We start from the raw sequence: 22,169 nt of genomic DNA on the forward strand, positions 1-22,169 counted from the left end.
TCTAGGCAGAGATAGGAACGCTCCTCGGCTATTTCTAGTGTTGGTGTTAGGAGTAGGGATTGCGGTCAGTAAAGCTACCACCTCCTCAGAGCTAGTTCATTATTTGTTTTTCCCACCAAGTCATTTCAGTGCTGCTCCGTAATCACTAGGTCATATCAGTGATTTCTGTCTGTGGAGCTGCCACCTCCTCTGAGCTTGTTCATCATTGGTTTTACCCACCAGGTCATCTCAGTACCGCTCCGTAACCACCAGGTCATAACACTCCAGTGGATCTAGAAGACCAACAGCGGTTCAAGTCGAGGAAGCAACTCCTACGCCAGAACCGGTATCCCCCTTACATTAGGAGGGTAAGTGACCTCCGTGAATGTTCATCTTCTAAATGGGGTTTATTGTGTCTTCTTAGGGGAAGAAGTGTACAGCGAAATCCAGGCACAGAGTATGTCCGATCTGCTCTGTAGAGCTACCCGCTACGTGGGTAAAAAAGCTCTGTGCTATATGCATAGAAAATACCATATGTGAAGAGTCCCCAATATTCGCATCTGACTTTAAAAGAGCTAATCAAAACACAAGTGGAAGATGGGTTAAAAAGCGTTAAAAGTTTAAAAAGAAAGCGTAAATCCAGGCACAGCTCCCCGGAGTGAAGTTTCAGTGAGGAAGATAGCGACCGTTGTAGCTCAGACAGTTCACTCTCTTCTCCTTCATCCTCTTCATCCTCAGAAGGGGGTTGCAATTGCTTCCCTATTGAAGAAACAGATGCCTTAGTAAAAGCAGTTAGGACAACCATGGAGCTAGTGGAGACTCGATCCAAGAAAACAGCGCAAGACTTTGTTTAACGGCCTAGAACAAAGGAAACGAAGAGCGTTTCCATTAAATGAAAAAATACAAGCTTTAATAAAAAAGGAGTGGAAGAGGCCAGATAAAAAGGTCCTTTTAACCCCAAAGAGAAAATATCCCTTTGACGACCCTGTTTGCTCTTTCTAGGGAAAGGCACCAAAATTAGATGTCACCATTGCAAAATCCTGTAAAAAAATTTGCCTTGCCTTTTGAAGACATGGGAATCCTAAAGGACCCCATGGACGAAAAGGCGGAAGTATTCTTAAAGGGTTCTTGGGAGGCTGCCGGGGGGGGGGGGGGTTAAAACCAGCCATAGCTGCCACATGTACCTCCAGAGCACTAATGATGTGGCTAGACCACCTAGAGTCACAACTAAAAGATAGATCCCCGAGAGAATCAATATTGGACTCAGTCTCAATAATGAAAGGAGCAGCTGCGTTCCTAGTAGACGCCTCTATAGACTCGGTGAGACTGGCGGCAAGGTCTGCTTCCTCTTCAAGCGCAGCAAGAAGGGCTTTATGGCTCAAGTGTTTGCCGGGAGACCTACAAACGAAAGCCAAACTATGTTCCATTCCCTGCGAAGGAGAATTTTTATTTGGGCCTACCCTAGATGACATTCTTGAGAAAGCAGGGGATAAGAAAAAGCCTTTCCGGGGTTTCCCAACCAATCCTACAGACGGCCCTTTCGGAGCAGGAGATTTGTGTGTAGAAGGCCCCCTAAAAATCAAAAAGAAGGATGGGAGGATAAAAGATTTAAGGGAAAAGGCTTCATGTTCAACAAACCTGAACACAAAAAACAACCCCAATGAAGGTGTGCCCCAGGTGGGAGGGAGGTTGACACACTTTCTTCCAGCCTGTGAAAAAATATCTGATAGTGTATGGATATTAAATATAATAAAAACAGGGCTGAAGCTGAAGATTCATACGATGCCATCTCATCACTTTATCATGACACCACAAAGGAAAGGAAAGGCCGAACAACTGGGCCTTCAAAAAGAGATAGAGTCTTTTAACAAAGAATGTCCTTCAACAAGAAGTCCCAGACCAGGAGAAAGGCACGGGATTCTACTCCCCTCTGTTTCTTCGAACAAAACCGGATGGAACTTACAGGACAATCATAAATTTGAAAAAACTAAACAAGTACCTAGTGACTCAAAGTTTCAAAATGGAGACAATAAAGACCTGTGCGAGAACGCTTTATCCGTCTTGTTTTATGACTGTCATCGATTTAAAAGATGCATATTACCATGTGTCCATCCACTCAGATCACCAAAAATTCCTCAGATTGGCGGTATTAATGCAAGGGGAGTTAAAACATTACCAATTCAAGGCCCTTCCCTTCAGCCTAGCCATAGCCCCGAGGGTGTTTACGAAACTAATGGCAGAGGTCATGGCTCACATAAGAGAGCAAAATATATTAACAGTCCCATATCTGGATGACCTCCTGGTAATTGGCGAATCCTCTCTCCATTGCAGTCAATAGTTGGACAAAGTGATGACATCCCTGACAAATGTAGGTTGGATGTTGAACCTAGCAAAGACCAGAATTATCCCAACCTAAGTACAACAGTACTTAGGGATAATGATAGACTCGAACAGGCAAGAATGTTATCTCCCGGGGGGAAAAATTTTGAACATGATTCAACTGGTAGCACAATTGAAGGGGTCCCCAGTCGTCACTTTGCGCAAAGCAATGTCCATACTGGGATTAATGACAGCCTGTATTCCAGCGGTCCAATGGACCCAGAGTAATACCAGAGATCTCCAGTGGGAGATACTAGAAGCAGAGTCTCGCTTAAAGGGGGATTTAGAAAAGCGCTAAAAAATCTCACAAACAATACGTTCCCTAGCTTGGTGGGTGGATCCAGACAACTTAACCAGGGGTGTTCCGTGGGTATGGCCGATATCTATAACACTGATCACCGATGCGAGTCCTTGGGGTTGGGGGGCTCATTTAGACAATCAAATTGCTCAGGGACCGTGGTCGGAGGAGGAAAAACTTGTTTCCTCAAACATGAAAGAACTCCTAGCAGAGATGTGCGCTCAACCACTTCCTAGACTCCCTCCATTCCCACCACGTGAGGGTGTTCTCAGACAACAGGGTGGTGGTAGCATACTTGAACCAAAAGGGGGGCACGAGATCTCGAGCACTGATGGAGGTAACAAAATCTATCCTGCTGTTAGCAGAGGCCAATCTGTCTTCACTCTCAGCCCTTCATATCAAAGGGACGGAAAATCGGGCTGCAGATTTTTTTAAGCCGAACACAGCTGAAGCAAGGGGAGTGGGAATTGAACCAGGCGGTATTCAACCACATAGTAGAGCTTTGGGGTCTCCCAGGGATAGATTTATTCGCAAACAGCCAAAACCGGAAGACTTGTGCCTTCTGTTCAATCGACCTATGAGGGAGCCCAGTGACCCAAGACGCCTTTTCAATTCCCTTGGATTTTCATCTAACCTATGCCTTTCCCCAATACTGTTAATTCCCCTAGTATTGAGGAAGATCCAGGAGGACTGAGCAAGGGTGATCATGATAGCTCCCTTTTGGCCAAAAAGAGCATGGTTCCCGTGGCTACGGATAATGTCTATAACAGACTCTTGGGTTCTTCCAGATATCCCGAACCTTCTGTGTCAGGGGCCGGTAAATCATCTGCAAGTAAAAAACTTGCATATGACGGCCTGGAATTTGAAAGGGAGCTTCTAACTAAGAGAGGATTCTCTTCAAACCTAGTTTCTACTCTCCTGTCAAGTAGGAAACCGGTGACTACTAGGGCGTATGGGAAGGTTTAGAGGAGACTTTTGTCAGTTTCAGGTGCCAGTTTTTCTGAGGAGATGCCAATTCAAAAAGTGCTAGAGTTCCTTCAGAAGGGGCTGGAAAAACCTTAGCAACAAGCACACTTAAAGTTCAAGTGGCAGCGCTAGAGGCCCTTTACAACTGCAACTTAGCGGGAAATCGCTGGATAAAGAGATTTATTAAGGCCTCAAGTAGACCAGTTGTCCACCACACTACACCTCTCTGGCATCTAAACTTGGTACTCTCTGCATTGACTAAAGCACCCTTTGAGCCTTTGTCACAAAGTGCATCTGAACAGCAAGGTGGATTGCTGTTGAGAAGAGATAGAGAGAAAAAAAAAATCTATAAATCTTCAGCACAGCGAGTGTGAGCGAGCTGAGTGTGACCTGAGCGTAAGTGTGAACGGCGGTAAGTGTGTGACTTGTGATTCAGTGAGGAGGTATTTGGAAGGCCTTTAACAAATACCTGTGTGAATTTGTGTGAGTTGCTGAATTGGGAGTAGCTATATTCATAAGGAGTTAACTTAGGGTGGGGGCTCATAATTAAGAGGATATAAGGGGCAGCTGTTTGGGGCTCAAGTCCTTTTTGGAAGTGCATCTGAACAGCAAGGTGGATTGCTGTTGAGGGGAGATAGAGAGAAAAAAAAAATCTATAAATCTTCAGCACAGCGAGTGTGAGCGAGCTGAGTGTGACCTGAGCGTAAGTGTGAACGGTGGTAAGTGTGACTTGTGATTCAGTGACTTTGGAATCAGGGAGTTTCCAAGGGAGGAATTGCTTCTGTTTTTTTTTTTTTTTTTTAATTAATACTTTGTATTTATTTTTAATTAACGTTTCTGTGTGGTGCAATCCCCATTAAGAAATGTGCTCCACAATTGTTAATGCCATCCAGTGCACATCTTGCCACATGTATGCAGTCCTTGACCAGCTGGTCGAGGGTGCATACTGCTGTGCGAGATGTGAGCACATTGTGCATTTGGAAACCCAGATACTGGATCTAAATGTGCAGCTGGCAACACTGAGATCCATAGACAATATGGAGAGGAGTCTTCTGCTCACAGAGCAGACGCTCAATGGGATAGATGAGGAGGGGGATGGTAGGATGGAGCTGCAGGACAGTGTGGCAGTTAGCTGGGTGACAGATAGAAGGCGGGGTAGAGGGAAGAGTGCCAGGGAGGCTAGTCCTGATCTGGCACACCCCAATAAGTTTGCTAAGTTGGCAGATGAGGGGGGTGCCAGTACAGGGGTAGCACTGCTGCAGCCAGGCATGTCCTCTGAAAGCCGGAGGAGTGACTGCTCCAGTAAGGAGGGAAATAGGAGAGCAGGGCAGGCCAGACAGGTGCTGGTAGTGGGGGACTCAATTATTAGGGGAACAGATAGGGCAATCTGTCACAAAGACAGGGATCGTCGGACGGTGTGCTGCCTACCTGGCGCTCGAGTCCGACACATCGCTGATCGGGTGGACAGATTACTGGGAGGGGCTGGTGAGGACCCAGCGGTCATGGTGCACATTGGCACAAATGACAAAGTTAGAGGTAGGTGGAAGGTCCTTAAAGATGATTTCAGGGAATTAGGCTGCAAGCTGAAAGCAAGGACCTCCAACGTGGTATTTTCCGAAATACTGCCTGTACCACGTGCCACGCCAGAGAGGCAACGGGAGATTAGGGAGGTTAATAAGTGGCTCAAGAATTGGTGTAGGAAGGAGGGGTTTGGGTTCCTGCAGAACTGGGCCGACTTCTCAGTTGGCTACAGGCTCTACGCTAGGGACGGGCTGCACCTCAATGGGGAAGGGGCAGCTGTGCTGGGGGAGAAAATGGTTAGAAGGTTGGAGGAGTGTTTAAACTAGGGATTGGGGGGGAGGGTATTCATTTTATAGGAGGGGAAGATAGTGCAGATAGAGACCTGGGCACAAATAAGGAAGTTGGGGGTGGCAGTGGCATGGGGGGTGGGGTTAGAACAGTTAGTAATTTAAGAAAGAATAGAGGTACAGAGAGTAACATCAAGTGCATGTATACTAATGCCAGAAGCCTCGCCAACAAAATGGATGAATTAGAACTAATGTTGTTGGAGCATAATTATGACATGGTGAGGATATCTGAGACGTGGCTGGATGAGAGCCATGACTGGGCTGTTAACTTGCAGGGCTATAGCCTGTTCAGAAATGACCGTACAGATAAGCGAGGGGGAGGGGTGTGTCTATATGTAAAATCTTCCTTAAAACCCATCCTGCGTGATAATATAGGTGAATTTAATGAAAATGTAGAGTCCCTGTAGGTGGAGATAAGGGGAGGGGAAAAAAATAATAAATTACTGATAGGGATTTGTTATAAATCTCCAAAAATAATGGAAGCAATGGAGAATATCCTCGTAAAGCAAATAGATGAAGCTGCGACTCAAGGAGAAGTCATTATTATGGGGGACTTCAACTACCCTGAAATAGATTGGGGAACAGAAACCTGCAGTTCCAGCAAAGGTAATCGGTTTTTGACAACTATGAGAGACAATTACCTTTCACAACTGGTTCAGGACCCAACAAGGAGGGGGGCACTGCTAGACCTAATATTAACCAACAGGCCAGACCGCATATCAAATATAAGGGTTGGGGGTCACTTGGGGAATAGTGATCACAAAATAATAAGTTTTCATGTAACCTTTAATAAGATGGGTAGTAGGGGGGTGACAAGGACACTAAACTTCAGGAGGGCAAATTTCCAACGGATGAGAGAGGATCTTGGTGCAATTAACTGGGACGATATCCTGAGACACAAAAATACACAAAGAAAATGGGAGACGTTTATTAGCATCCTGGATAGGACCTGTGCACAGTATATACCGTATGGGAATAAACATACTAGAAATAGGAGGAAACCAATATGGCTAAATAGAGCTGTAAGGGGCGCAAAAAGGGACAAAAAGAAAGCATTTAGAGAATTAAAGGAAGTAGGTAGTGAGGAGGCATTAAATAAATACAGAAAATTAAATAAATTCTGTAAAAAGCAAATCAAGGCAGCAAAGATTGAGACAGAGAGACTCATTGCCAGAGAGAGTAAAAATAATCCCAAAATATTCTTTAACTATATAAATAGTAAGAAACTAAAAAATGACAGTGTTGGCCCCCTTAAAAATAATCTGGGGGAAATGGTGGATGAGGATGAGGAAAAAGCCAATATGCTAAATGACTTTTTTTCATCAGTATTTACAAAAGAAAATCCAATGGCAGACAAAATGACTAGTGATAAAAATTCCCCATTAAATGTCACCTGCTTAACCCAGCAGGAAGTACAGCGGCGTCTAAAAATAACTAAAATTGACAAATCTCCGGGCCCGGATGGGATACACCCCCGAGTACTGCAGGAACTAAGTACAGTCATTGATAGACCATTATTTTTAATCTTTAAAGACTCCATAATAACAGGGTCTGTACCACAGGACTGGCGTATAGCAAATGTGGTGCCAATATTCAAAAAAGGGGCAAAAACTGAACTCAGTAATTATAGGCCAGTAAGCTTAACCTCTACTGTGGGTAAAATCCTGGAGGGCATTCTAAGGGATACTATACTGGAGTATCTGAAGAGGAATAACCTTATGACCCAGTATCAGCACGGGTTTACTAGGGACCGTTCATGTCAGACTAATTTGATCAGCTTCTATGAAGAGGTAAGTTCCGGACTGGACCAAGGGAACCCAGTGGACGTAGTGTATATGGACTTTTCCAAAGCTTTTGATACGGTGCCACACAAAAGGTTGTTACATAAAATGAGAGTAATGGGGATAGGGGAAAATATGTGTAAGTGGGTTGAGAGCTGGCTCAGGGATAGGAAACAAAGGGTGGTTATTAATGGAGCACACTCGGACTGGGTTGCGGTTAGCAGTGGGGTACCACAGGGGTCAGTATTGGGCCCTCTTCTTTTTAACATATTTATTAATGACCTTGTAGGGGGCATTCAGAGTAGAATTTCAATATTTGCAGATGACACTAAACTCTGCAGGGTAATCAATACAGGGGAGGACAATTTTATATTACAGGATGATTTATGTAAACTAGAAGCTTGGGCTGATAAATGGCAAATGAGCTTTAATGGGGATAAATGTAAGGTCATGCACTTGGGTAGAAGTAATAAGATGTACAACTATGTGCTTAATTCTAAAACTCTGGGCAAAACCGTAAATGAAAAAGACCTGGGTATATGGGTGGATGACAAACTCATATTCAGTGGCCAGTGTCAGGCAGCTGCTACAAAGGCAAATAAAATAATGGGATGTATTAAAAGAGGCATAGATGCTCATGAGGAGAACATAATTTTACCTCTATACAAGTCACTAGTTCGACCACACTTAGAATACTGTGCACAGTTCTGGTCTCCGGTGTATAAGAAAGACATAGCTGAACTGGAGCGGGTGCAGAGAAGAGCGACCAAGGTTATTAGAGGACTGGGGGGTCTGCAATACCAAGATAGGTTATTACACTTGGGGCTATTTAGTTTGGAAAAACGGAGACTAAGGGGTGATCTTATTTTAATGTATAAATATATGAGGGGACAGTACAAAGACCTTTCTGATGATCTTTTTAATCATAGACCTGAGACAGGGACAAGGGGGCATCCTCTACGTCTGGAGGAAAGAAGGTTTAAGCATAATAACAGACGCGGATTCTTTACTGTAAGAGCAGTGAGACTATGGAACTCTCTGCCGTATGATGTTGTAATGAGTGATTCATTTATTAAATTTAAGAGGGGACTGGATACCTTTCTGGAAAAGTATAATGTTACAGGGTATATACACTAGATTCCTTGATAAGGCGTTGATCCAGGGAACTAGTCTGATTGCCGTATGTGGAGTCGGGAAGGAATTTTTTTCCCCATGGTGGTTACTCTTTGCCACATGGGTTTTTTTTGCCTTCCTCTGGATCAACATGTTAGGGCATTTTAGGTTAGGCTATGGGTTGAACTAGATGGACTTACAGTCTTCCTTCAACCTTAATAACTATGTAATAACAAGCCTCTTTAAAAATAGTATCCCTCAAAACCTCTCTTCTTGTAGCACTAATGTCAGCTCGCAGAATTAGTGATATGCAAGCTTTATCAGCATACCCGCCTCTAACCCAGATACTAGATGATAGAGTAGTCCTTAAGACTGACCCATCCTGTCTTCCTAAAGTGGCGTCACGTTTCCATAGATTTCAGGAAACCTCTCTGCCCTCTTTCTGTCCAAACCCCAGAAATAGAAAGTGTCATGATCTCTGCAGGCAGAGATCATAGCAAGCCTATAGAGGGACAAGCTCTCGGAAGATGGAACTATACTGACCATGAACTAAGCCTGCCGCGCAACTAGAAATAGCCAGGTAGCATTTCCTATTTATAGCTAGATGCCCAGCTCTGGCCTAAGACCTAAATAGCTAGCAGAGGGAAATATAAGACCTGGCTCACCTCTAGAGAAATATTCCAAAGAAGACAGTAGCCCCCCACATATAATGACGGTGAGTTCAGATGAAACAACAAACGCAGCAGGAAAATAGTCTTAGCAAATTTGAGGTCCGCTTACTAGATAGCAGAAGACAGATAGTATACTTTCATGGTCAGCAGAAAAACACTAACAAAACACCATCCAGAGATTACCTTAAACTCTGGCATTAACTCATAACGCCAGAGTAGCAATCCCTGATCAACGAGAGCTTTCCAGACACAGTAACAAAACTTCAGCTGTGAACTGGAACAAATAGGCAAAACAAAACATGGACAAAAGTCCAACTTATCTAGTGGTTGTCTAGAAGCAGGAACAAGCACTGAGAGGCATCAGATAACATTGTTGACCGGCAAGAAACCACCAGAGAAATGAGCTTAAATAGCGACACCCACTACTGATGGAACCAGGTGAAACAGGAAAGAGGATGACAAGTCCAATTCCACAAGCGGCCACCGGGGGAGCCCAGAATCCAAATTCACAACAGTACCCCCCCCTCAAGGAGGGGGCACCGAACCCTCACCAGATCCACCAGGGCGACCAGGATGAGCCCTATGGAAGGCACGAACAAGATCAGAAGCATGAACATCAGATGCATTGACCCAAGAATTATCCTCCTGGCCGTAACCCTTCCAGTTGACCAGATACTGGAGTTTCCGTCTGGAAACACGAGAGTCCAAAATTTTCTCCACAACGTACTCCAACTCACCCTCAACCAACACCGGAGCAGGAGGCTCCACTGAAGGTACAACAGGTACCTCATACCTGCGCAATAACGACCGATGAAAAACGTTATGAATGGAAAAGGACGCAGGGAGGTCCAAACGGAAAGAAACAGGATTAAGAATCTCCAATATTCTATAAGGGCCGATGAACCGAGGTTTAAACTTAGGAGAAGAGACCCTCATAGGGACAAAACGAGAAGACAACCACACTAAATCTCCAACACAAAGCCGAGAACCAACACGACGATGACGGTTGGCAAAACGCTGAGTCTTCTCCTGGGACAACTTCAAATTGTCCATAACCTGCCCCCAGATGTGATGCAATCTCTCCACCACCGCATCCACTCCAGGACAATCCGAGGATTCCACCTGACCGGAGGAAAATCGAGGGTGAAACCCCGAATTACAGAAAAACGGGGACACCAAGGTGGAAGAACTGGCCCGATTATTGAGGGCGAACTCTGCCAATGGCAAAAAAGCAACCCAATCATCCTGGTCAGCAGAGACAAAACACCTCAGATATGTCTCAAGGGTCTGATTAGTCCGCTCGGTCTGGCCATTAGTCTGAGGGTGAAAAGCAGATGAAAAAGACAAATCTATGCCCATCCTAGCACAGAATGCCCGCCAAAATCTAGACACAAATTGGGTACCTCTGTCAGAAACAATATTCTCAGGAATACCGTGCAATCGGACAACATTCTGAAAAAACAGAGGAACCAACTCAGAAGAAGAAGGCAACTTGGGCAGAGGAACCAAATGGACCATTTTAGAGAAACGGTCACAGACCACCCAGATGACAGACATCTTCTGGGAAACAGGCAGATCTGAAATAAAATCCATCGAGATGTGTGTCCAAGGCCTCTTAGGAATAGGCAAGGGCAACAGCAGTCCGCTAGCCCGAGAACTACAAGACTTGGCCCGAGCACAAACGTCACATGACTGCACAAAGACTCGCACATCTCGTGACAGGGAAGGCCACCAGAAGGATCTTGCCACCAAATCCCTGGTACCAAAAATTCCGGGATGACCTGCCAATGCAGAAGAATGTACCTCAGAGATGACTCTGCTGGTCCAATCATCCGGAACAAACAGTCTATCAGGCGGACAACGATCCGGTCTATCCGCCTGAAACTCTTGCAAGGACCGCCGCAGATCAGGAGAAACGGCCGACAAAATTACTCCCTCCCTAAGGATACCTGTGGGTTCAGAATTACCAGGAGAGTCCGGGTCAAAACTCCTAGAAAGGGCATCTGCCTTAACATTCTTAGAACCCGGTAGGTATGACACCACAAAATTAAAGCGAGAAAAAAATAAAGACCAGCGCGCCTGTCTAGGATTCAGGCGTCTGGCAGTCTCAAGATAAATCAAATTTTTGTGGTCAGTCAATACCACCACCTGATGCCTAGCCCCCTCGAGCCAATGGCGCCACTCCTCAAACGCCCACTTCATGGCCAAAAGCTCCCGATTCCCAACATCATAATTCCGCTCTGCGGGCGAAAATTTGCGAGAAAAAAAGGCACAAGGCCTAATAACGGAGCAGTCGGAACCTTTCTGCGACAACACTGCCCCAGCTCCGATCTCCGAAGCGTCAACCTCAACCTGAAAAGGCAGATTCACATCAGGCTGACGCAACACAGGGGCAGAGGCAAAACGGCGCTTAAGCTCCTGAAAGGCCTCTACAGCATGAGGGGACCAATTAGCAACATCAGCGCCTTGTCTGGTCAAATCAGTCAGTGGTTTAACGACATCCGAAAAACCAGCAATAAATCGGCGGTAAAAGTTGGCAAAGCCCAAAAATCTCTGAAGACCCTTAAGAGAGGAGGGCTGAGTCCAGTCACAAATAGCTTGCACCTTGACGGGATCCATCTCAATGGAAGAGGGAGAAAAAATATACCCCAAAAAGGAAATTTTCTGGACCCCAAAAACGCACTTAGACCCCTTCACACATAAAGAATTAGACCGCAGAACCTGAAAAACTCTCCTGACCTGCTGGACATGAGAGTCCCAGTCATCAGAAAAAATCAGAATATCATCCAGATATATTATCATAAATTTATCCAGAAAATCGCGGAAAATATCATGCATAAAAGACTGGAAAACTGAAGGGGCATTAGAAAGACCAAAAGGCATGACCAAATACTCAAAGTGGCCCTCGGGCGTATTAAATGCGGTCTTCCACTCATCCCCCTGCCTGATCCGCACCAAATTATACGCCCCACGAAGATCAATTTTAGAGAACCACTTAGCACCCTCTATACGAGCAAACAAATCAGTAAGCAATGGCAATGGGTATTGATACTTAACAGTGATCTTATTCAGAAGCCGATAATCAATACATGGTCTCAAAGAGCCGTCTTTTTTTTGAGACAAAGAAAAACCCAGCTCCCAAGGGAGAAGAAGATGGACGAATATGTCCCTTTTCCAAAGACTCCTTTATATATTCCCGCATAGCAGCATGTTCCGGCACAGACAAATTAAACAAACGACCCTTTGGATATTTACAACCCGGTATCAAATCTATGGCACAATCGCACTCACGGTGCGGAGGTAACGACCCAAGCTTGGGTTCGTCAAAGACGTCTTGATAATCAGAGAGGAACTCAGGGACTTCAGAGGGAATGGACGACGAAATAGAAGCCAAAGGTACGTCCCCATGAATACCCTTACATCCCCAGCTCAACACAGACATTGCTCTCCAGTCCAAGACTGGGTTGTGAGACTGCAACCATGGCAATCCCAGTACCAAATCGTCATGTAAATTATACAGCACCAGGAAACGAATAATCTCCTGGTGATCCGGATTGATACGCATGGTTACTTGTGTCCAGTATTGTGGTTTATTATTAGCCAATGGGGTGGAGTCAATCCCCTTCAGAGGAATAAGAGCCTCCAAAGGCTCTAAATCAAAACCACAACGATTGGCAAAGGACCAATCCATAAGACTCAGAGCGGCGCCAGAGTCAACATAGGCGTCCGTGGCAATGGATGACAAAGAGCAAATCAGGGTTACAGACAAAATAAACTTAGACTGAATGGTGCCAATGGAAACAGACTTATCAAGCTTCTTTGTACGCCTAGAGCATGCTGATATAACATGAGTAGAATCCCCACAATAGAAACACAATCCATTCTTCCGTCTAAAATTCTGTCGCTCGCTCCTGGACAGTATTCTATCACACTGCATACTTTCTGGCGTCTTTTCCATAGACACCGCCAGATGGTGCACCGGTTTGCGCTCCCGCAGACGCCTATCAATCTGAATAGCCATTGTCATGGACTCATTCAGACCTGCAGGCAAAGGGAACCCCACCATAACATCCTTAACGGCATCAGAGAGACCTTCTCTGAAAGTTGCCGCCAAGGCGCACTCATTCCACTGAGTAAGCACAGACCATTTACGGAATTTTTGGCAGAAAACTTCAGCTTCGTCTTGCCCCTGAGATAGTGCCATCAAAGTTTTTTCTGCCTGAAGTTCCAAATGAGGTTCCTCATAAAGCAAGCCCAAGGCCAGAAAAAACGCATCCACATCGCGTAACGCAGGATCCCCTGCTGGCAATGAGAAGGCCCAATCTTGAGGGTCACCCCTGAGCAAGGAAATCACAATCCTAACCTGCTGAGCAGGGTCTCCAGCTGAACGAGACTTCAGGGACAAATAAAGCTTACAATTATTTCGGAAATTCTGGAAGCTAGCTCTATTCCCTGTGAAGAACTCCGGCAAAGGAATTCTCGGTTCAGATACCGGAGCATGTACCACAAAATCTTGTAAATTTTGTACTTTCGTGATGAGATTATTCAAACCCGCAGTTACACTCTGGAGATCCATTATTGTCAGGTGCACACAGAGCATACAGAGATTAGGAGGAGAGAGAGAAAAAAGACTGCAGCAAGGCAGACTGGAGGAAAAAAAAAAAAAAAAAATATTCCAGCAGACTTCTTATAACTCTCCTTTCTCAACCTGGGTCTTTAACACTTTATAGGCCGGTCAAACTGTCATGATCTCTGCAGGCAGAGATCATAGCAAGCCTATAGAGGGACAAGCTCTCGGAAGATGGAACTATACTGACCATGAACTAAGCCTGCCGCGCAACTAGAAATAGCCAGGTAGCATTTCCTATTTATAGCTAGATGCCCAGCTCTGGCCTAAGACCTAAATAGCTAGCAGAGGGAAATATAAGACCTGGCTCACCTCTAGAGAAATATTCCAAAGAAGACAGTAGCCCCCCACATATAATGACGGTGAGTTCAGATGAAACAACAAACGCAGCAGGAAAATAGTCTTAGCAAATTTGAGGTCCGCTTACTAGATAGCAGAAGACAGATAGTATACTTTCATGGTCAGCAGAAAAACACTAACAAAACACCATCCAGAGATTACCTTAAACTCTGGCATTAACTCATAACGCCAGAGTAGCAATCCCTGATCAACGAGAGCTTTCCAGACACAGTAACAAAACTTCAGCTGTGAACTGGAACAAATAGGCAAAACAAAACATGGACAAAAGTCCAACTTATCTAGTGGTTGTCTAGAAGCAGGAACAAGCACTGAGAGGCATCAGATAACATTGTTGACCGGCAAGAAACCACCAGAGAAATGAGCTTAAATAGCGACACCCACTACTGATGGAACCAGGTGAAACAGGAAAGAGGATGACAAGTCCAATTCCACAAGCGGCCACCGGGGGAGCCCAGAATCCAAATTCACAACAAGAAAGGAAGAACTCCTACACACACTAATGTTAAAAGATGCTTAATTGTTATGGACTGGTAATTTAGGAGCGACATGCGACTAACTCTGAGCAGGTGGTAACTATACAGACCGCAGTTCCTGATCTTAACACAACACTAGAAGTAGCCGTGGGATGTTCCTGTCACTCCCTGGACACCTCGTCATAGCCGGAGAACTAGCTACCCCTAAAGGTAGAAACAGGAAAGCTATCTTGCCTCAGAGAAGATCCCCAAAGGATAGGACAGCCCCCCACAAATATTGACTGTGAGAGGAGAAGGAAATGACATACGTAGTATGAAACAAGATTTAGCAAAGGAGGCCACTTCTAGCTAGATAGATAGTACAGGAAAGAACACTGTGCGGTCAGTAATAAAAACTAGAAAAAGTCCACCGCAGAGATATGCAAAAATCTCCACACCTGACTAAAGGTGTGGAGGGCAAAATCTGCAGCCCAGAGCTTCCAGCTTAGCTGAATAGATCCATACTGATAAGCTGGACAAATGAGCAAAACATAGAATGTGCTGAACAATAAAGTCCACAACAAGTGGACTGCAAAAGGACAAGCAAGGACTTATCTTTGCTGAACTGGACAGAGTGTCAGGGAAATCCAAAAGAGCAGTGGCTCCAAGCAGGAACAATTGACAACTGGCATTGATTGAGGGATAAGGCCAGACTAAAATAGCCGAGCCAGAAAGACGATCAGTGGAAGCAGCTGCTGATGCTAAATCCAAGAAGCAGCTATACCACTCAAAACCACAGGAGGGAGCCCAAGAGCAGAATTCACAAAAGTGCTACTTACAACCACCGGAGGGAGCCCAAGAGCGGAATTCACAACACTTAATCCAATATCTAGCAGCCCTGTAGGAGGGATAGGTCTCTGTGTGCTTTCAGGGTCCAAACAAAGGACATAAAGCATCGAAGGCCACACTGGCGAGATAGATAAGGGACGCTATCATCCTTTCGTATGAGAGTGGGAGCATCAATTGAGCAGATATGTAGAGCAGCTACTTGGTCTTCTCCCTCTACATTCTTTAAACACTACCGACTAGATCTGACTTCAGACCTCACCTTTGGCAGAAGGGTCCTGGAGGCAGTGGTCCCCCCCCCTAATGTACATTCTATGAAATTCTCTCTGTGGTGCCGTCATGGGGGAAAGAGAATATCGTAGTTACTTACCGATAACGGTATTTCTCTGATCCCATGACGGCACCTGTACATTCCCTTCCTTCACGTGTGGGTGTGCACACTAGGATTAGTTATTAATATTTAGTCACGCGGTGCCTCTGATAAGCCTAAAATTAAAATATTTCTGTTTGGTAACCATTTAAGTTACAGCTGAAGTTCTGTTAAGGCTCTGTAAACCAACTGATGTGGGAGAGAGTTACCGCATTTTTCACCTGTAGGTTTCCTGTCCCTGAGGGCAGATCCTTCTCTCTCCATGGTGCTTTCATGGGATCAGAGAAATACCGTTATCGGTAAGGCCTCTTTCACACTTCCGTCGCTGCGGGTGCGTCGCAATGCAGTGAAACGACGTACCGACGGATGTTGTGAAAATAGCTGAAAACGTGTGCAACGCATCGAGTGTTATGACGGATGCGTCGAAGTTCCTGCCTCGATTTTTAGGTATAAGCTTCTGGAAGGGAGAGAGAGAGAGAGAGACACCGCGTCAGCCACGCCATCTCTATACGGAGGTTTTTTGCCCGTACATCTCTACACAGGTTAACAATCTGCATCCTTATGGAGAACTAATTATCATCTGCTCATACGAGCACGTCTCTCCCAAATATCCTTCATAGCACGTAACTGATGAAGGTCCAGTCCGGGACCGAAACATTTTGTTGCTGATAATAAATATATTTCCAGTTAAAAAGTTGAGTGCCAGGTTTTATTATATATTACGAGTTCATAGACACCAAACATGTCTAGGTTCTTTTTTATCTAAGTGGTGTAAAAAATATTCCAAACTATGCTAAAAAAAAATAAAATTGCACAACTTTCCGATACCCGTAGCATCTCTATTTTCCGTGATCTCGGGTGGGTTGAGGGCTTATTTTTTGTGTGTTGAGCTCACATTTTTTTGTTTAAGAAGTTTTTTATTGAAGGATACAATATTCATGTTCACAAAATTATGCAATACAGTGATCCATGTATTAGTATACAATTCAGCATCTCATAGGCATCATATAATTGAAACATGTGTGATTACAATCAGGGTCCATGAGATTAGTAAGCTCAACAGTATCACATATTCAAAAGAAATATGACCTTCATTTTAACTTATTTTTTGTTTCATTTTTAAACAGCAAATAAAGATTATAAAACAAACAATAACTTTTCATTATTGAAACTATCACAACCTACAAATAACACTTATTTAGTGCATTGTCACTTCCGTCACATCCTATCATACCCATTAATCAAACCAACAATATCTTTGCATTGTTAAAACTATCCCACCCCATTAGCAACAATTATTTGATGCATTGTCACTCCCGTCATACCCTATCCTGTCCATTAGATCGGATCGGGGGATCTCCTGCCACCATCCTAGTAATATACCATGGGGACTGTTCAAAACAAGCTATAAGATGAGTTCTCATCTCTTCGGAGAACATATCAATGAAACTCTCCCAAGTATCAAAAAAGCGGGGTACCATGCGATCTTCCCCCAACTGTGTCTCTATCCATTCCATACGGAACACATGTTTTAATTTATTTAAAAACATTATCAGTGTTGGAGGTTCCGCTGTTATCCATTGTTGTAATATACATTTTTTCCCTACCATGGACACTATAGATGCCAGACGTTTGGCCCCTCTTGTAATTCTCAATACCTCCCTAGGCCATATTCCCAAAATCGCCCACTCTGCCGTGGAGGGTATATAATTCAAGAGGTGGTCTAAACAAAAGCTTTTTACCTCCCCCCAAAACCTCATAATAACCGGGCAATCCCAAAATTGATGATAAAGGTCTGCCTCAGGAGCTGCACACTTCAAACAATTAGCCGATTGAGATAGGCCCATAAGAAACGAACGATGTGGGGATATATATGTGCCATGGTACAATCTAAGCAACATTTCCCTATAAGAAGAGGCCGGTAAAGCCTTCTGAGCTCACATTTTTAATGATACCATTTTGGTTCAGATACGTTCTTTTGATCGCCCGTTATTGCATTTAATACAATGTCGCGGCGACCAAAAAAACCCGTAATTATGGCATTTTTCCTTTTTTTATAATGGCTACTCCGTTTAGCGATCAGGTCAATCCTTTTTTTTATTGATCGGGCGATTCTGAACGCAGCGATAACAAATATGTGTAGGTTTGATTTTTTTTTTTCATTGTTTTATTTTGAATGGGGCAAAAGGGGGGTGATTTATATATATATTTTTTATATATATTTTTTAAAACTTTTTTTTTTTTTTACTTTTGCCATGCTTCAAGTGACTAGAAGACTGGCACAACTTGATCGGCTCAGCTACATTAAGGCGATGCTCAGATCGCCTCTATGTAGTTGAGTTGCTATGAGCGCCGACCACTGGGTGATGCTCATAGCAATCCGCAACTGACAACCATAGAGGTCTCAAGGAGACCTCTGGTTGTCATGCCGAAGCATCGATGACCCCCAATCATGTGACGAGGTGGTCACCGGTGCGCGTATTTCCGGGCCGATGGCCGAAGAGCAATTTAAATGCCGCTGTCAGAGCTTGACAGTGGCATTTAACTAGTTAATAGCTGCGGACAGATCGCGATTCCGCCCGCGGTTATTGTGGGCACATGTCACCTGTTCAAAACAACTGACATGTCCCGGCTTTGAGGTGAGCTCACCACAGGAGCCCACATCAAAGCGGGGGATACTGACATCAGCATATTAGTACATCCTATGTCAGTAAGGGGTTAACGTCCGACAGACTAGTTCTGCAGGCTGTCGTCCCTCCCTAAGAAATTAGTTGGTATTACTCTTATGCTGCTGTCGTGGAAGGTGACTGGTGAAAATAGAATTAGCCTTACCAGTAATTCGATTTCTAGGAACCTTCCTCGACAGTACTAATTTCCCCTCCTATCTGATGTTCTTATTTCATGATTCCTGCATTTTGGTGGTAACTATTCATGCTAGTGTTTCCGGAAAAACACTGGTGGTTGCAGGAAGGGAAGGGGTATTTAACCTCTTTATGTTTCCTGTCCCCCATTAGGGTGAGGAGACATCGTCCCATGCTGCTGTCGTGGAAGGTTCCTAGAAACCGAATTACCGGTAAGACTAATTCTATTTTCTTCTTTTCTGCCTACACGGCTGTACAAGGGCAACATGATTCTCCAGGGCAGTGTGTGTGTATATGTATATGCACTGCTCAAAAACCTTACCATCTAATATCATTTCGTTAAGATCAGCCCATAGAAGGATCATTTTCTACCAATTTTTTAAGTAAATATACACTGCTCAAAAAAATAAAGGGAACGCTTAACCCCTTCATGACCCAGCCTATTTTGGCCTTAATGACCTTGCCGTTTTTTGCAATTCTGACCAGTGTCCCTTTATGAGGTAATAACTCCGGAACGCTTCAACGGATCCTAGCAATTCTGAGATTGTTTTTTCGTGACATATTGGGCTTCATGTTAGTGGTAAATTTAGGTCGATAATTTCTGAGTTTATTTGTGAAAAAAATGGAAATTTGGCAAAAAATTTGAAAATTTTGCAATTTTCACATTTTGAATTTTTATTCTGTTAAACCAGAGAGTTATGTGACACAAAATAGTTAATAAATAACGTTTCCCACATGTCTACTTTACATCAGCACAATTTTGGAAACAATTTTTTTTTTTGCTAGGAAGTTATAAGGGTTAAAATTTGACCAGTGATTTCTCATTTTTACAACAAAATTTACAAAACCATTTTTTTTAGGGACCACCTCACATTTGAAGTCATTTTGAGGGTTCTATATGGCTGAAAATACCCAAAAGTGACACCATTCTAAAAACTGCACCCCTCAAGGTGCTCAAAACCACATTCAAGAAGTTTATTAACCCTTCAGGTGTTTCACAGCAGCAGAAGCAACATGGAAGTAAAAAATTAACATTTAACTTTTTAGTCACAAAAATGATCTTTTAGCAACAATTTTTTTATTTTCCCAGCGGTAAAAGGAGAAACTGGACCACGGACGTTGTTGTCCAATTTGTCCTGAGTACGCTGATACCTCATATGTGGGGGTAAACCACTGTTTGGGCGCACGGCAGGGCTCGGAAGGGAAGGAGCGCCATTTGACTTTTTGAATGAAAAATTGGCTCCAATCTTTAGCGGACACCATGTCACGTTTGGAGAGCCTCCGTGTGCCTAAACATTGGAGCTCCCCCACAAGTGACCCCATTTTGGAAACTAGACCCCCCAAGGAACTTATCTAGAAGCATAGTGAGCACTTTAAACCCCCAGGTGCTTCAGAAATTGATCCGTAAAAATGAAAAAGTACTTTTTTTTCACAAAAAAATTATTTTAGCCTCAATTTTTTCATTTTCACATGGGCAACAGGATAAAATGGATCCTAAATTTTGTTGGGCAATTTCTCCTGAGTACACCAATACCTCACATGTGGGGGTAAACCACTGTTTGGGCACATGGTAAGGCTCGGAAGGGAAGGAGCGCCATTTGACTTTTTGAATGAAAAATTATCTCCATCGTTAGCGGATACCATGTCGCGTTTGGAAAGCCCCTGTGTGCCTAAACATTGGAGCTCCTCCACAAGTGACCCCATTTTGGAAACTAGACCCCCCAAGGAACTCATCTAGAGGCATAGTGAGCACTTTAAACCCCCAGGTGCTTCACAAATTGATCCGCAAAAATGAAAAAGTACTTTTTTTCACACAAAATTTCTTTTAGCCTCAATTCTTTCATTTTCACATGGGCAACAGGATAAAATGGATCCTAAAATTTGTTGGGCAATTTCTCCTGAGTATGCCGATACCTCATATGTGGGGGTAAACCACTGTTTGGGTGCACGGCAAGGCTCGGAAGGGGAGGCGTGCCATTTGACTTTTTGAATGGAAAATTAGCTCCAATCGTTAGCGGACACCATGTCGCGTTTGGAGAGCCCCTGTGTGCCTAAACATTGGAGCTCCCCTACAAGTGACCCCATTTTGGAAACTAGACCCCCCAAGGAACTTATCTAGATGCATAGTGAGCACTTACAACCCCCAGGTGCTTCACAGAAGTTTATAACGCAGAGCCGTGAAAATAAAAAAATAATTTTTCTTTCCTCAAAAATTATTTTTAGCCCAGAATTTTTTATTTTCCCAAGGATAATAGGAGAAATTGGACCCCAAATGTTGTTGTCCAGTTTGTCCTGAGTACGATGATACCCCATATGTGGGGGTAAACCACTGTTTGGGCGCACGGCAGGGCTCGGAAGGGAAGGCACGCCATTTGGCTTTTTGAATGGAAAATTAGCTCCAATCATTAGCGGACACCATGTCGCGTTTGGAGAGCCCCTGTGTGCCTAAACATTGGAGCTCCAGCACAAGTGACCCCATTTTGGAAACTAGACCTCCAAAGGAACTAATCTAGATGTGTGGTGAGCACTTTGAACCCCCAAGTGCTTCACAGAAGTTTATAACGCAGAGCCATGAAAATAAAAAATAATTTTTCTTTTCTCAAAAATGATTTTTTAGCCCACAATTTTTTATTTTCCCAAGGGTAACAGGAGAAATTGGACCCCAAAAGTTGTTGTCCAGTTTCTCCTGAGTACGCTGATACCCCATATGTGGGGGTAAACCATTGTTTTGGCACACGTCGGGGTTCGGAAGGGAAGTAGTGACGTTTTGAAATGCAGACTTTGATGGAATGCTCTGCGGGCGTCAGGTTGCGTTTGCAGAGCCCCTGATGTGCCTAAACAGTAGGAACTCCCCACAAGTGACTCCATTTTGGAAACTAGACCCCCAAGGGAACTTATCTAGATGTGTGGTGAGCACTTTGAACCCCCAAGTGCTTCACAGAAGTTTATAACGCAGAGCCGTGAAAATAATAAACATGTTTCCTTTCCTCAAAAATATTTTTTTAGCCCAGAATTTTTTATTTTTGCAAGAGTAACAGGAGAAATTGGACCCCAAAAGTTGTTGTCCAGTTTCTCCTGAGTACGCTGATACCCCATATGTGGGGGTAAACCACTGTTTGGGCACATGCCGGGGCTCGGAAGGGAAGTAGTGACGTTTTGGAATGCAGACTTTGATGGAATGGTCTGCGGGCATCATGTTACGTTTGCAGAGCCCCTGATATGCCTAAACAGTAGAAACCCCCCACAAGTGACCCCATTTTGAAAACTAGACCCCCCAAGGAACTAATCTAGATGTGTGGTGAGCACTTTCAATCCCCAAGTGCTTCACAGAAGTTTACAACGCAGAGCCGTGAAAATAAAAAATCATTTTTCTTTCCTCAAAAAAGATGTTTTAGCAAGCAATTTTTTATTTTCACAAGGGTAACAGGAGAATTTGGACCCCAATATTTGTTGCCCAGTTTGTTGTGAGTACGCTGATACCCCATATGTGGGGGTAAACCACTGTTTGGGCACACGTCAGGGCTCGGAAGGGAAGTAGTGACGTTTTGGAATGCAGACTTTGATGGAATGGTCTGCGGGCATCATGTTACGTTTGCAG

At 44.1% G+C, this 22,169-nt stretch overlaps 1 long non-coding RNA gene across 1 annotated transcript in view; it reads left to right on the forward strand.

Moving 5' to 3' along the window:
* Window positions 1-2,032, forward strand: part of LOC143765990 (uncharacterized) — a 40,543-nt gene extending 38,511 nt beyond the window's left edge. The window contains exons 2-3 of the long non-coding RNA XR_013213494.1: window positions 223-325; window positions 404-2,032. This is a non-coding gene — a long non-coding RNA (uncharacterized LOC143765990). The remainder of the gene's footprint in view (window positions 1-222; window positions 326-403) is intronic.
* The last annotated feature ends 20,137 nt before the right edge of the window (window positions 2,033-22,169 follow it).

This window comes from Ranitomeya variabilis, chromosome 4 (genome assembly GCF_051348905.1).
Source record: "Ranitomeya variabilis isolate aRanVar5 chromosome 4, aRanVar5.hap1, whole genome shotgun sequence".
Taxonomy (NCBI): Eukaryota; Metazoa; Chordata; class Amphibia; order Anura; family Dendrobatidae; genus Ranitomeya; species Ranitomeya variabilis.